The sequence below is a fragment of the Panthera pardus genome, unplaced genomic scaffold (genome assembly GCF_024362965.1).
Source record: "Panthera pardus isolate Hobbes unplaced genomic scaffold, ASM2436296v1 HiC_scaffold_26, whole genome shotgun sequence".
NCBI lineage: Eukaryota > Metazoa > Chordata > Mammalia > Carnivora > Felidae > Panthera > Panthera pardus.
The window spans coordinates 38,474,988-38,489,646 of NW_026526832.1; the positions used below are offsets into that span (position 1 = coordinate 38,474,988).

At 48.2% G+C, this 14,659-nt stretch overlaps 1 long non-coding RNA gene across 2 annotated transcripts; it reads left to right on the top strand.

Moving 5' to 3' along the window:
- The first annotated feature begins 909 nt into the window (after positions 1-909).
- LOC109269113 (uncharacterized) lies at positions 910-13,588 on the top strand. 2 transcript variants are annotated; one of them, XR_002080957.2, is made up of 3 exons: positions 910-987; positions 12,918-13,027; positions 13,264-13,588. It is a non-coding gene; the product is annotated as an uncharacterized LOC109269113 (long non-coding RNA). The 2 variants fall into 2 exon arrangements; XR_002080958.2 differs by having other exon boundaries at positions 12,921-13,027.
- The last annotated feature ends 1,071 nt before the right edge of the window (positions 13,589-14,659 follow it).

The following is a 14,659-nucleotide window of genomic DNA, read 5'->3' on the forward strand; positions in this document are numbered from 1 at the left end:
GAAATGGTCAAATTTCTCTAGATGCCTTATTTTTCATTTTTGCCATCAGAAATAGTACAGCAATATGTGCTTTGTTCATAAAGGTTTTTGCCCAAATGCAATAGCTAATAACATCTATCGTGCGTTTACGACACGCCCCGCACCATGGTTACCACTCCTCGTTTTATTTAATCCCCACAATAATTTTACTAGGTAAACACTGTTGTTATTCATATTCTCCAAATAAGAAAATCAAGGCAAAGAGAGAGGACCAAGGGGCACCTGGGGGGCTCAGTCGGTTGAGCGTCCGACTTCGTCTCCAGTCATGAACTCGTGGGTCGTGGGTTCGAGCCCCGTGTCGGGCTCTGTGCTGACAGCTCGGAGCCTGCAGCCTGCTTCGGATTCTGTGTCTTCCCCTCTCTCTGCCCCTCCCCGGCTTGTGTTCTCTCTCTCTCTCAAAAATAAATAAACATTTTAAAAATTAAAAAGGAAAGAGATGTCAAGGAAGAGCATCCAACATTTACTGAGCACCTACTGTGTCCAATCCTCATACTCTGTGTGTTACATGCTCTCATCTGCTCCATGAGACTGTCGCCATTCTTGCTGCTCCCATTTTGGAGAGGAGGAAACTGAGGCAGGACTTCACTAAGTGGCTTTCCCAGGTCTGCCCTCGTCACCCTTGCTGGAGCTGCGATCTGAGCGCGGGCTGGCTTGGGGGACTGGCTCCCAGCCGGTCTTGGGCTTGGACAGCTAGCAAATTGGAGGCATTTAGACTACTCCCTCGGGGTATGTTCCCAGAAGTCAAATTACTGCTCTTGAAACATACAACTAAACCACTTTACGACGTCAACCGAGTCACACTCTAATTAGGGAAGTGTGAAAGTGCCCCATTTATGCAACAGGCTTTCTGTTTGTGTGTTTTCACCCTGCAGGCATGAAAGACGCACATTCTTACGAGGCGAGCAAGATCCGGCTCTGCAACACAGACCGCTCAGCCGATGTTTCAAGGTAAAGGCCCGCACTTGGCCCCAATCCCATCTGGGCACAGGCGCTGTCACTGGGCACGGCCCCTCACCCGGGGGCTCCCACCATCAGACCTGGAGTCCCAGAGCCGGAGCGGCTTTCAGTGGGGGGGGGGGGGACAGAAAGAGGAGCCAAGTGGAAGGGGAGGGGAGAAGATGAGGCACAAGGGAACACAGGAAGTCCCCTCTCACAGGAGGAAAAGTAAGCAGATCGGAGGCCTGAATATGTGACACGGCAGCCGGGAACAGTGTCCCACCAAACAGCCCCGGGGGCCGGCTCTGTGGGAACAAGGAAGTGGCCGAGCGGGGGGCACGCTGTCCTCGGGGCGGCTCTCCAGGGGGACCGAATGTGTGTCCAGTCCAAATGCACGGCCCTGATCCCCGGTGACCCCCCAGCTCTCGGGGTGGGGTTCACTGGCCTTTGGAACGTGGCGGAACTGCGTTCACAGAGAGCAAAAGCAGGGGCAGTTCATGGCCTCGCTCAAGTTTAAGGAAATCAAACAGAACTCACGCAAAACACTAGTGGTTCCCAGGTGAGTGAATCTAAAACAGCGATACGGTTTCTCCTAAAATGCACATGCATCTTAAAAAACAGAACAAAAGATGTCTTGGGCATAACACATTGTGGTTTTCACTTGAATCTCAAAAAAAAGAAAAAAGCAAAAGCAAAAGCAAAAGCAGAAGCAGAAGCAGAAGCAGAAAAGAAAAGAAAAGAAAAGAAAAGAAAAGAAAAGAAAAGAAAAGAAAAGAAAAGAAAAGAAAAAGACAACTGTGTGTATCACAGCAGCCTCTAGGTAGAAACACAAAAAGAGAGAGCCAGGGACCGAGTCAGTGGCAGAACCCCACTGTGCCCAAGGCTCAAGTCCCCCATTCTTGTACTTCACTTGTTGAAGTAGCCACTCTGGGTTCAAGATTGAACAGCCCTGAACCCCAGCTCACTCGCTGGCAAACGGCGCTGCCCCTGTGGGTGTGCGGTGTGGGTCCAGCCGCACGGGTAGGCGGTCTCCCGCACCGATGGCAACATCTCACTGCGCACTGTCTTTCCAGACCATTCCAACCAGGGTTGGCACAGGGTCAGGATCCAAAAAGAAAATGAAACAAAAGCGAGAGACCTTAATTCCGGCAACTGGGCATGTGGCTTGTTCTAGGCACCTGGTAGATGTTTGCTGTAAATGACAGGGGTGCGGGCGTTAGCCAGACAAAAGGGACCAAACGTGCGGGGACAGAGACCATCCCCACTCCCATCTTATAACCAATCTGCACAACAATCGTGCTTCCTCTGAAAGGAACCGTTTGGACCCTCTAGGACTGTAGCAAGGACTCAGGTGCGGCCGGCCGGGACTGGCGAATATGCCTAAAATTGCACCTGTCTGACCCCAGTGCCTTCGTCGGTAACCCTTGGAGAATACGCCCACTATTGTGTAGACCGACTTGTTACTTGATGTCCCCAGTGCAGAGAAGCCTGAGGCCAGAGAACCAGGCCTGTGTTTCTAGCTTCTCGCTGGATGGAAGCAACAGAAGAGGTACTCGTTCCTTCAGTATCTCCGAATTCCCTCTCTGCACCTGTCCTAGGAGAGACAGGTACACTCATCGATAGCCCAGGAGGGGAAAAACATCCTCTTGTCTCTACCTGGGGAGAGCCTGACGACAGCCACGGTAAATGGGTCCTGAGTCATCTCAGAAGGGAAAAGCACTGTGGACAAAAATGAGAGCAAAGAGGGCACGGGATGAAGGAAGGAAGGGAAGCGAAGCATGAACGAGTGATTTCTATTCTTGGAGAACACGTTTCCCACATGGCAGCGCCCCCTTGATATCTCTGTAGACGCGTCGGAGACAGACCCATTAGGTCTGTTTCCCATTAGGTTTCCCATTAGGAAACACGAATGGTGTTTCCCCTCTTCCTGTGAGAACACGGCCCAAGACGTTCGTTCCGACATCCCCTTCGGCAGTTTCTTTCATATTTTCTATTCTGCTCTTCTTCTCTATGCCTTAATTTTGTTAGATGCCAAGTGTAAAAAATGTTCCTACTTACGTTAATGGCCACATTCCTATGTCCAACGTTTCCTGAGAACTTTTCTCCTACAGTCTCTTCAAAGCTCCTTTTATCTAAAAGAATCTTACCCTTCTTTCTAGAATGCCTGAAGTGACTTAGATCTCCACAAAAATTACTAAGTCAATAATGAATCTAACTTCACACGCTCTGCCGGGATGGCCCCCCTCAGTCTGATAATCATGTCGGTAATACACCGACATACTGCACTTTAATATACATGATATACTGGTAAACGTGTACATTAAAACAAATGACCAGCAGATAGATATACACCAAAAAGGACACACAATGTGTTAAGTCATTTAAAAGTAAGAAACTCCGAAACAAATGTTTTAAAAGTGCCAAGAAACAGCCTGGGTGGTTCAGTCCGTTAAGAATCCGACTTCGGCTCAGGTCATGATCTCGCGGTTCGTGGGTTTGAGCCCCACATTGGGCTCCGTGCTGAGAGCTAGGAGCCTGGATCCTGCTTCGGATTCTGTGTCTCCCTCTCTCTCTGGCCCTCCCCTGCTCGTGCACTCTCTCTCTCTCAAAAATAAATAAACATTAAAAAAATTTTTAATTAAAAATAAAAATAGGGGTGCCCGGGTGGCTCAGTCGGTTGAGCATCTGACTTCGACTCGGGTCATGATCTCACGGTTGGTGGGTTTGAGCCCCAGGTCAGGCTCTGTACTGACAGCTCAGAGCCTGGAGCCTGCTTCGTATTCTGTGTCTCCCTCTCTATCTGCCCCTCCCCTGTTTGAGCTCTGTCTCTCTCTCTGTCTCTCTGTCTCTCTGTCTCTCTCTCAAAAGTAAATAAACATTAAAAAAAATTATTTTAAGTGCCAAGAAACAGAAGCATCAGTGCTCAGATGGTACATCTCCACTCTTGATTCGGCAAATCGTGCTGGGTGCTACTCTATGCCATGAGCTCTGCCAACCGCCCCAAGCCGTCTCAGTCACCAAGACATAAAACTCAGGAAGCCCCTCCGGCCAGCCCCACGGGGTCATCGTCCCCTCCCCCAACCATACCTGTCCTGGCTGCGCACCTGTCCTCCGTCAGACGCCCCCCAGTCTCCCCAGTCAGCACCGTCGAGCCGGCTGCTCCGAATCCCACCCGGTACAACATGCTGGGAGCAGGTACAGAAACATCACGCACATAACCACCTCTGCCTTTTCAGAGTCCTCAAACAGTCCCCGTGTCCCTATTCCAGTCCCCTTACGGTGCGCCCTCACCATGTTCTTGCACGTCCGCAGGGGCGTGGGTAGCTGCACGTGCATCCGTGGCTTTTACAGGGGATCCTACCTCGTTGCCCTCGAAAGGGCTGGGCCCCTGAGGCTGCCACCCCTGGAGGCTGAAGGGGCAGGCCGGCCCCCCGCAGGGCAGGGGCCCAGAAGGGAACGGGACAGGGATGCAGGTAAGTGCCAGCTACCTGCCGTCAGCGCCCCTCAAAGGGACATCTGCAGAGCCAGGCCGGGGGTGTGGGTGCCAGCGGGTGGGGCTGGGCGTGGGGGGGGAGGTGGGAGGTACAGGTGTTCTGGACCAAGAGGAACAAGCCCAGAGCCGCTGGAGACTTTCCCAGGGCGTTGGGGCCCTTCTAGAACAAGCACGTCCCCCACCTTCTCCCTTCACGGTACTTCACGCACACCCGAGTCTGAGGTCCTCTGGGCCCGGCCGGCAGGTGGGGGAAGGAAGGTTCCCACCGCACCGTGGGGATGTGGTGTTGGACTGTAAGCACACTGGTGTGTGAAATGGGACTGCGGTACAGGAGTCGAAATTTCTCTGGTGCAAACAGCATTTCTTTAGGAAACAATAAAGATCTATGTAGGGCAAGGGTTTATTCTAAAGGAAACCATGGCAGTTTACAAATTCCGTCACTTACCCAGATGAACGTCACCTGTTTGCACGGCGTCTGCACAGAAACAGTTGTCACCGGGTCAACAGACTCAGAGCCCAGCAGCGCTCGGGGCCAGCTCCCCCCCCCGACCCTGAGCCGGGCCTCTGCCGGGCTTTTTTCTAACCACAAAGCACTTTTGGGGGGCTGGGACCTCTTGTGTATGATCTCTCTCTCCTCCTTTTCCACACTCATTTATTTTTCTAATTGGTTAACATACCTTAGATACAGCTCAGATAACGTGGGCTCACGGGCTGTGGAAATTGTTTTTTCGGAGGACCGTGAACCCCAGATAAGCCCCAAATGCAGAGGAGTGGAGAGAGAGGCCTGGGACGGGCAGCCAGGGGTCAGGTGGAGACGAAGGTGGACAAGGGAGGCACCCACTTTCCAAGCTCCCAACGCAAAGATGCCAATTAAGGAAACACCTCTGCACAAGAGATTCTGTACCAAATGGAAACGAGACATCATAACAACTCAGACCCTGCTGCGGAGCGGCGGGAGAGGGAATCAGAAAGGCGCGGTGCACAGAAAAACGGCCACTGGAGCGGTGACTGTCCCTTGAAAGCAGCTGCCAGGAATTACAAGACTCAGAAGAAATGAGGAGCCAGCTATAAATGTACAGGACGAGAGCAAACACCCCTCGGAATTTAAGGGCGCACGGGGCCTGCTCCACAAAGAACTCGGCCGCACAATTAATCTTCAGGCCCCGGTTCCACGGAGGACTGAGGACGGCTGTGCAATTTGTCAACCGGGGAGAAGATGTGTGCTTGATGAAGCAGTTTTCTCAGGTTATTTTACAAGGGGCTGTCGTTAGGATCGACTTCAGGGGGACAGAAAAATCGCTGAATGATTCGTGTAGCAACTTCATAAACAGGGGATCAAAGACCTACTATGTAACGTAGGCGTCGAAAAACCAGCACCGCATGGCTTCGACCCTGCACTCCAAGAGCTCACAGCCTGGCGAAGGTCAACGTGTGACGTGATTCCGTTACGTATCTCTTGGGCTTCCCAAGCGGTCAGTGAAAAGGCTGAACCCGAGTTCCCTGGTCAGCGGTAATTAACCTTTCTAGAAAGACATTGTGCGGCGGTGGTACCATGGATTTGAGTCCTGTCTCTGCTACATAGCGGATGTACGCCCCTTAACGGGGTTTCTCGTCCTCAACACTAGGGGCGTTGGGGTGAATCGTTCTTTTGTATGGAGGCTGTCTTGTGCAAAGTAGAATGTGCAGCAGTCTCCCTGGCCTCCGCCCACTAGACACCGTGAAACCTCTTCCGTCGTGACGACCAAAACCATCTCCAGACGTTATGAGATGCCCCTTCTCCCCATTGAGAATTGCACTAGTGCACAAGATTAAAAATTCAGGAAACCAACTTATGCTGCCATTTACTCCCTGTGGCCCTCTGGAAAAAAGAAGAGCTTGAACCAAATTATTATAGCAGTCCCTAGTTCTGAAACTTTAAAAGTAGTGCATTGTAGTGATAAGATTTAGACTTTGAAATCTGGTCTGGCTTTAGATCCTAGTCCCATCAACTTCTGGTTGTTATCTTTGGGGAAAGCCATTACTCATTTCGAGCCTTGGGCTCCTGTCCAAATATTTATCTTCTAGGGATGATACAGGAATATAAAAGATGTATGTTAAAGTGTCATACGGGAGTTCCCTCCCTAATTCGTAGCTACGTTTTGATCCTCAGAAACTAGCCTTTCTGTCTCCATCTAACGACTGCATGATTTCCTAGCTAAAAACACGAGTGGATAAGAGCGGCTGCCCTAATGGTCCCAGAGCGTCAATGGCAGAACACAATTTAAGTCCTCTTGTTAGAGAGAGTCCAGCACAGATCCCCTGGGAGACTCCGCTCCAAGGAGTGACTCCAGAGTCCAGGCCCCTCCATCACTAACACCCCAGGTGAGGAGCGGTCTCCGTGGTCACCACAAACGGGGAAGACAACACACACAGCCCACCATGGCCCGCAACAGACACATTACTTCTTCCCACGTTCCATTGGCGAGAACTAGTCATCGGATAGCTAGCCTGTGACCCTGGAGGGCACGCAGCTCTTTCTGCCAGTTAGACGCTAAAATATTCTAGCACTGAGCTTATTACAAATAGTTCATAACATAAAGGGAAACTCAAGGCGAAACAGTCCGAGATAGAAATACTAACTGGTTTATAAGCTTCCACTAATCATTAACCCTTAGGAGGAGATGTAAAATCACTATCAGCAGCAATAGAGCAGGTAGGGACATTGAGGACGGTGAACACAGCTTCTTCGGGGGCTCCCTCGCTCTCCTTACCAGGAGGATCGCTTCTCAAAACCGCCGTTGTCACCCCTTATTGCTCTCCAAGTGTTAAGCCTAAATGCGCAATGGAGTCATTTTCAGTAAGAGACCGATACGAATATACAGAAAGTAGTGACGATATAGAAGTAAGTCTCTGACGAGTTGCTTTAAGCATATTGTACCTGGGAAGGTCCATGTGCCTGTTTCCTTTTTATAAAATGAAAGTTACAACAAAATCGTTTCGGGAGGCATGAGTTTGCTAGAGCTGCCGTAACACATGATGACATACTTAATGGCTCAAAACAACAGAAATTTGTTTCCTTACAGTTTGGGAGGTCAGAAGTTCAAAATGGGCCTCTCTAGGCCAACATCAAAGTCCACAAGGCTGCAGAAGGGACGTACTGCCCTGCCTTTTCTAGCTTCTAAAGGCTGCCTGCATTCCTTGGCTCATGGCTCCTTCTTCCAGCTTCAGAGTCAGAAAGATCACGTTCTGTTTCCAACTCTGTTTCCCTTGGCTTCATCATCAAATGACCCTCTCCCCACTCCGACCCTCTTGCCTCCTCTTATAAGAACCCTCACAACCACATCGGGCCCACCTGGACAGTCCAAGGGAATCTCCCCATCTTGAGATCCTTAACAGAATCATAGCTAGAAAGTCTCTTTCACAGTGTAAGATGACATAGTCATACATTCTGGGGATTTGGACGTCTTACTAGACACCTCTGAAAGCCTTTTCCAGCTGACCACAGTGGGGCAAGTATGTGATGCTATTATTGCTACAGCTGATTATGTATTCAACATGGAGCGTCACACAATCCTTCTGAGTGTAGCTAAATAACAAATGTTAAAAAAAATGTTAACGATGACGATGTTGATGGTTATGACGATTGTACCTTTAGAATCATGTAGGATGAATAATGTCATGTGAAAAATTTAATCTTCAAACACTCTCAGAAGGAAGGGCCAGCTTTCAGCAGCAGTGAAGACTAGAGTCCTTGGACCAACGCTCAGAGAACAATTATAAAACTTGGACAAAATATTCCAGAAGCAGGCAGGAACCAGAGGAGATCTGCACTGGAAACATGGGAAAGCAACAGTGACATTTATGAATTTGCACCTTTTTTTCTGAAGGGCACTATCCCATCTGCATGAGGCCCAAGGCAGGACATCTGGAAAGTTAAAGTGAATCCTGGAAGAGAGGGAGCCACTGGGGAGTGAACACGAAATCTGCACATAAATTCTGCCCAAGCTGTTGGGGGGATTGCTAGATACACATACGCAGGTGGATGGCCCAGAGGGCCCCGCAAAACACACCGCAGCTGAAGGCAGAAGGAACTGAATGGAATCTCAACCGCTGCCAGCTACAGACAAGACACAAATTGGCTTGAATTCAGACACGGGCACTGCCTCCTGAAGCAAACTCAGATTGCTACCATGGAGCACAAACATGGAGTCTCCGTGTGGTTTCATTCTTAATGTTCAGATTACAGTAAACAACGTCAGTAGGCATGTAAACAAATAGAAAAATGAGACCCAAAATCAAAACCAAGACAGGTCAACAGAGGGGCGTCTGGGCAGCTCAGTCTGTTAAGTGTCCGACTTTTGATTTAGGCTCAGGTCATCATCTCATGGTTAATGAGATCAAGCCCCACATCTGGGCTCTGGGCCGACAGCATGGAGCCTGCTTGGGATTTCGTCTGTCTCCCTCTCTCTCTGTCCCTCCCCTGATTGCTTGCTCTCTCTCTCTCTCTCTCTCTCTCTCCAAATAAATAAATAACCTTTAAAAAAAAAAACAAAGGTCAACAGAAACTAAACCCAAGATGTCCCAGACTTTGACAAGAGCAGATGAGAACCCCAGAGGTGCTCTTATAAATGTATTGAAGGACTTAAAGGAAAATGTGCTCATAGGGAATGAATGAATGGGAAAACCAAATGGAAGCTTGAAAGTGACGAACCCAGTATCCGAGATGAGGTGTCAATGAGCAGGCTTACCGACAAACTGAAGGCAGCAGAATAAAGGTCAACAGGAATAATACGATCTAAACAAGAGAGAGAAGCAAGGCTGATGTAAAGCTAGTGCAGTCTTAGTAAACTGTGGGAGAACGCCCAGCATCCTAACATATGTGCAACGGTAGTCCAAGACTGAGGAGAGAAAAAAAAGATAATGGGGCAGAAAATATTTGAAGAAATAATGACTGAGAATTTCCAAATATGGTGATAAATACCAGTAACGGATCCAAGAAACTCAATGAAACCCAGGCAAGATAAACAAGAAGAAAACCATAATTAAGCCCATCATAAATCTTGCTAACCATAAATTTGCTAAAATCCTAAATTAAAGAGAAAATCTCGTATGCACCTAGAAGAAAACAACATAGCACATATAGAGGGGTGAAGAAAAATGACAGGAACATCAGCTGATGTCTCGTCAGAAACAATGGAAGCTAAGAGACAACAAAACTATATTTTCAGGAGCTAAAAGAAAAAAGGCAACCAAGAAATCTATACCTAGTAAAAAATATCCTTGGAAAATGAGAATTTAAAAAAAAACAGATCAGATTTAAACACTGAGATTTTTTCATCAACAGACCTGACCTATAAAAATGCTAAGGGGAATGGGGCACATGGATGGCTCAGTCACTTAAGGTCGGACTCTTGGTTTTGGCTCAGGTCATGATTTCACGGTTGGTGAGTTCAAGCCCCACATCAGGCTCTGGGCTGACAGTGTGGAACCTGCTTGGGATTCTCTCTCCCTCTCTTTGCCCCTTTCCCACTGTGCTCTCTCCATCTCTGTCTCTGTCTCTCTCTCTCTCTCTCTCTCTCTCTCTCTCTCTCTCTCAATAAATAAAAATAAACATTAAAGCAATTGTTTCAAAATGCTAGGGGAAGTTCTTCAAGCCTAAAGTTCACGGACCTACTGAAGGAATAAAGAGCTCCAATCAGAACTGGCAGATATTTCAGCAAATATAAAAGATGGTAAATGTTTTCTTTTCTCATAATTTATTTAGAAGGCATATTACTGCTTAAGGCAAAAATGAAAACAGTATTTTAAAGGTAGTAATGTTTATCGCCACACTACGTATTCTACCGCTAACACAGGAGCTGTACTGGAGATTCCTGGCTAATGAAAGAAGGCAAGAAAAAGAAGTAACACATGGAAAGAGAGAACTCACACTGTCTTTATTCACGGCTGCTGTGATCATCTAGAAAAAGAATCTTCAGGGGGCGCCTGGGTGGCGCAGTCGGTTAAGCGTCCGACTTCAGCCAGGTCACGATCTCGCGGTCTGTGAGTTCGAGCCCCGCGTCAGGCTCTGGGCTGATGGCTCGGAGCCTGGAGCCTGTTTCCGATTCTGTGTCTCCCTCTCTCTCTGCCCCTCCCCCGTTCATGCTCTCTCTCTGTCCCAAAAATAAATAAAAAACGTTGAAAAAAAATTAAAAAAAAAAAAAGAATCTTCAGAACAACTACAAGGAATAAGGCCACAGATATGAGGTCACTACACAAAATGAAATATTATTTCTCATTCTATCAACAAAAAATGGAAAATTAAATTTGAAAAAAAATTCATTTACCCTGTGCTTAAAATAGTAAAATCCGTAAATATAAATTTGACAAAAATGAGCAGCTTTCTGTATTTAAATAAAGTAACGTTAAATCTCAGCAGATAGTGTTCAAGGTTGTAACCCAGAAAGAATACACTAAAATAACATGAACAGTTCTTGAAAACATAAATTTAAATGAATTTCAAGTGGAATGCAAAATATATTTGATTATCTGAAAAGACAGTGGGAGAAAAACTAGCAGGGAGACAAAACTCAGATGAGGCATCCCCCCTGAAAATAAAACCCCAATGCCAATGGCATGGAACAAACGAAACGGCATCGACGACCACATCAGGTACAGACACACACTAGCTCAAATGGAATCAAAGGAGAATAGAAATGGATGGAACCAAGTTTACAATCAAATCAGGGGCCCAAATTAACCAACTTGATAAACATGGAGGCAGCACAGAAATTCACGTGGACAAAATTATTTTACGTAGCATCCACATGGCAAAGACACTTTCATTAAATAGCATAAATAACACGGTAACTTGCAAAGCCCAGACAAGCATTCAGAATCTGGGGTTTTCGTTGTGGGTTCCGTCCATTACTTACCTGACAACAGGGCACGGGAAAGTTTACTCTCTCCTACTTCATTCACAATTGTAAATCCCAGGTATCAGTGGGGCGAGAGCAGAGCCAGCCTCCGGAGCACAGAGTCAGTATGACCACGGTGACGGGGGTCCACCTCACCCCCTCCAGGGGTCGCCAACCTCCCGTTTAAACCAGAAAGGCCGTTGCCCATCTTGGGAAAGGAACGGAGACCCAGGAAATGGTAGATGCACCATGAGACAACGCGTCTATGATAGAATCCTAAAGAATAGTAAGTGTGAGAAGACAAACTTTTAGTCCTGATAATTGCCTCCGAATATTGGAGAAGGAGAAAAGTTACCCAGTGACTGATTCCCTGCCTCTCTTTCTCTCTGACATTTTGAAAAGTTCAGTAGGTTCACGAAGGACTGAAGAGAGCAAAATCACAGGCCCATTATTTTTAAAAGGGCAAAGCCACCAACCAAGAGCCTCCAGCCAGCAAGTTCAACACTAGATGCCAGAGAACCTGGGGAAGTCTGTGACGGGAGGCGGGGGCAGAACCCTTGCACAGCCAAGTTGGATTCGGGCGGTTGGGCAGGAGAGTCATGCTGAGAGAGCCTGGAGGCGCCTCTGAGGTCATTATGGCTGCAAAGAATGAAAACACGGCCTTTCCAAGAAGCGCTCGACAACCTTCTACTGCTCCGACTCCGAGGTGAGCGGTGCGAGATCGGATGACTGAGTTCAAGGCTCTAAGGGTAGCCACGGGAAACACGTGTTAGCCCCCCATAACTAGAATTTAGGGAAACGTGCATTTTCCGGGTTTATCGTAGGGCCAGAAACACGGCTGAGAGCCAGGAACATTTCCCGGTGACCTAATACTGTTCAAGGTAAAGATCACTTCACGCGGAGAAAAGGGAACCAACACCACCGAGTGCTTCTGCCTTCAGAGTGAAACCTTGTTCTTCAGATGCTGCCAACCACCCGGGAAGGCGGCACCGTGGCCTCCAGGCCGGGAGGTAAAGAGCCGGGAGATCAACTACACCCCGAGCCCCATACACCCCTGCCTCTTGCCCACGGCGTCCCTCCAGCCTCCACCACCCCGCACTCCTACAATCTCCTTTTCTCCCACCCGCCAGCACGGCGAGCTTCCCTCGGGCTTACACTTGGCTACACTAGGTGTCAGCTGTCAGCGTTTTCACTTCAGTCCAATTTGTAATTGCATTTAGGGGACAAGTCACATTTCACGGGGTGCTGGCCTCACTAAGCGTGCAGATCTGTGGTCGGGGACCTTCCTCCTCTACTTCCCCGTGGTCACCACGTTGCCACCCTTGGGGCCATCTGGAACACACCCCGAAGTCTAAACTGCACAATCTACGGCCTGAGTTCCGTTCTCCGTTCCGTATAATACGGACCGCGGCCGACTGCACACGTCCTGTGCATCACGACTTCACACAGCGACTCGCGTCATACGTCGCGCAATCCCCGGAATGGCGTTATTACCTTTGTAAAGCCAGACACTGAGCCGCCAAGCGATGCAGACTCGTGCACGAGGCATTCTAATTTTACTCTGATTTATTCAGCAGTAATCACCGCGTCTATGCTAAGCACTGGGTTCAACTCTGGATCTACCGAGACAAACAGATCAAGTAACTGAACTCCTGAAACCGACAACCGGAAGAAAATACAGAAGGTAAGAAGGCACCACTTTTCAATGTCCCTGTGCCTCCTTTCTTCCTCTCTGGAAAGAAGAACGATAACAAAAATATTAGTAACTACCTCTTAAATGTGAAAAGGTTAAATAAGCCAATACGTAAAGTACTGAGACAGCGTCTGTTCTTTGATGGCCAATGAGTAGTAGAGAGTAGTGAAAACAGCAGTGGTGTGAGAAAGCAGTACCTGTGGCTGATTTTTTTTAAAAATCGGCAGGTGCGGTTATGAGAACAGTCTCTGCTCTGGCGCTCCCTGGATTTCTGTCTCTCCCGGCCGTTCCAGCTCTGCGTGGCCGTCACCACCACTCCACACTCGTCTTGAACCCCTTTCCTGCGTCTGGACCAATTTTTACTTCCAAGAAGAAGTCTCGCTGTGGGTACTGAGTCTGTGCCAGCAAATTCCTAAGGAAAGTTTGCTTCTCTTCAGTGAGGCTCTCGAAGTGCCCGCCCCTGTTCACCTGTCCCTCAGGGCCTTCCTTCTTCCTCACTGCGCTCGTCCTGACGGGGTTCTCCCACGTCATATAAATGCTTCGGACTTTGTACCACTGGCCTTTGCCTCTCTGTGTCCTGAGTTGCCTGGATCACTCTAGCAGAGGGTGATAGATGGACGGAGGTTGTCCTGCTAACTCTCCCTCAATAGTTGGGACAGGGTCTGGAATTCTCTTTCTCTGTTCTGTGTATCGCTATTCTCTAGGATTTCCTCATCTTTCTACTGTTCCCTGTACACACACACACACACACACACACACACACACGAGTCTGGAGACAAACATGGACCATTTGTAAATTGTCATTCACCATTCTCTCTGGCTGTAACAGCCCCAGAGGGATACTTCTTACCCCAAAGCCATGCCAGCTATGTTAGCATTGAACTAGAACCTCAAGTGGGCTGTAAAGACCGGACCCCTGATACTTCTTAACTTTGCCAACATGATTTTACAAACGAAAAACAATTCCTATTAAAGAAAACACAGCATGGTTTTGAATGGGCAGAACAAAATAGGCATCAGGACTATGTCACTGTCTTGAAAAGTCACTATCTTAAAAAATGTCACTGGGCCACATTATTGTGAAGGTGTATCAGTTTTAATAGTCACTTCGTGGGGCGCCTGGGTGGCTCAGCGGGTTAAGCGTCCGACTTCAGCTCAGGTCATGATCTCACAGTTCGTGGGTTCGAGCCCCGCGTCGGGCTCTGTGCTGACAGCTCGGAGCCCGGAGCCTGCTTCCCATTCTGTGTCTTCCTCTCTCTGTCCCTCCCCCGCTTGTGTTCTGTCTCTCTCTCTCCAAAAAGCAAAACAAAACTTTTTTTTAATGTAATAGTCACTTCATGTTCCTAACTAATATCGATCACTCTCTTTAACTCTCCAGCAGGTAAACGTGGATATCTAGATTTACGCTCCAAATACTTACCAGATTTCCGGTCATGACAGGTCAATACATTTCTAATCTGAAGCAAGGAAAACTAGCCAAGTGAATTTTTCTGCAATTTTCCAAATTTATTCTGGACATTTACATGCTGTCTCTCCTCTGCTCGATCCAGACCCGTTATCCACTGAGACTCATCGTGTAGTGAACACCACTGACTAGAACCCTTTGCGAAATTGTCATAAACG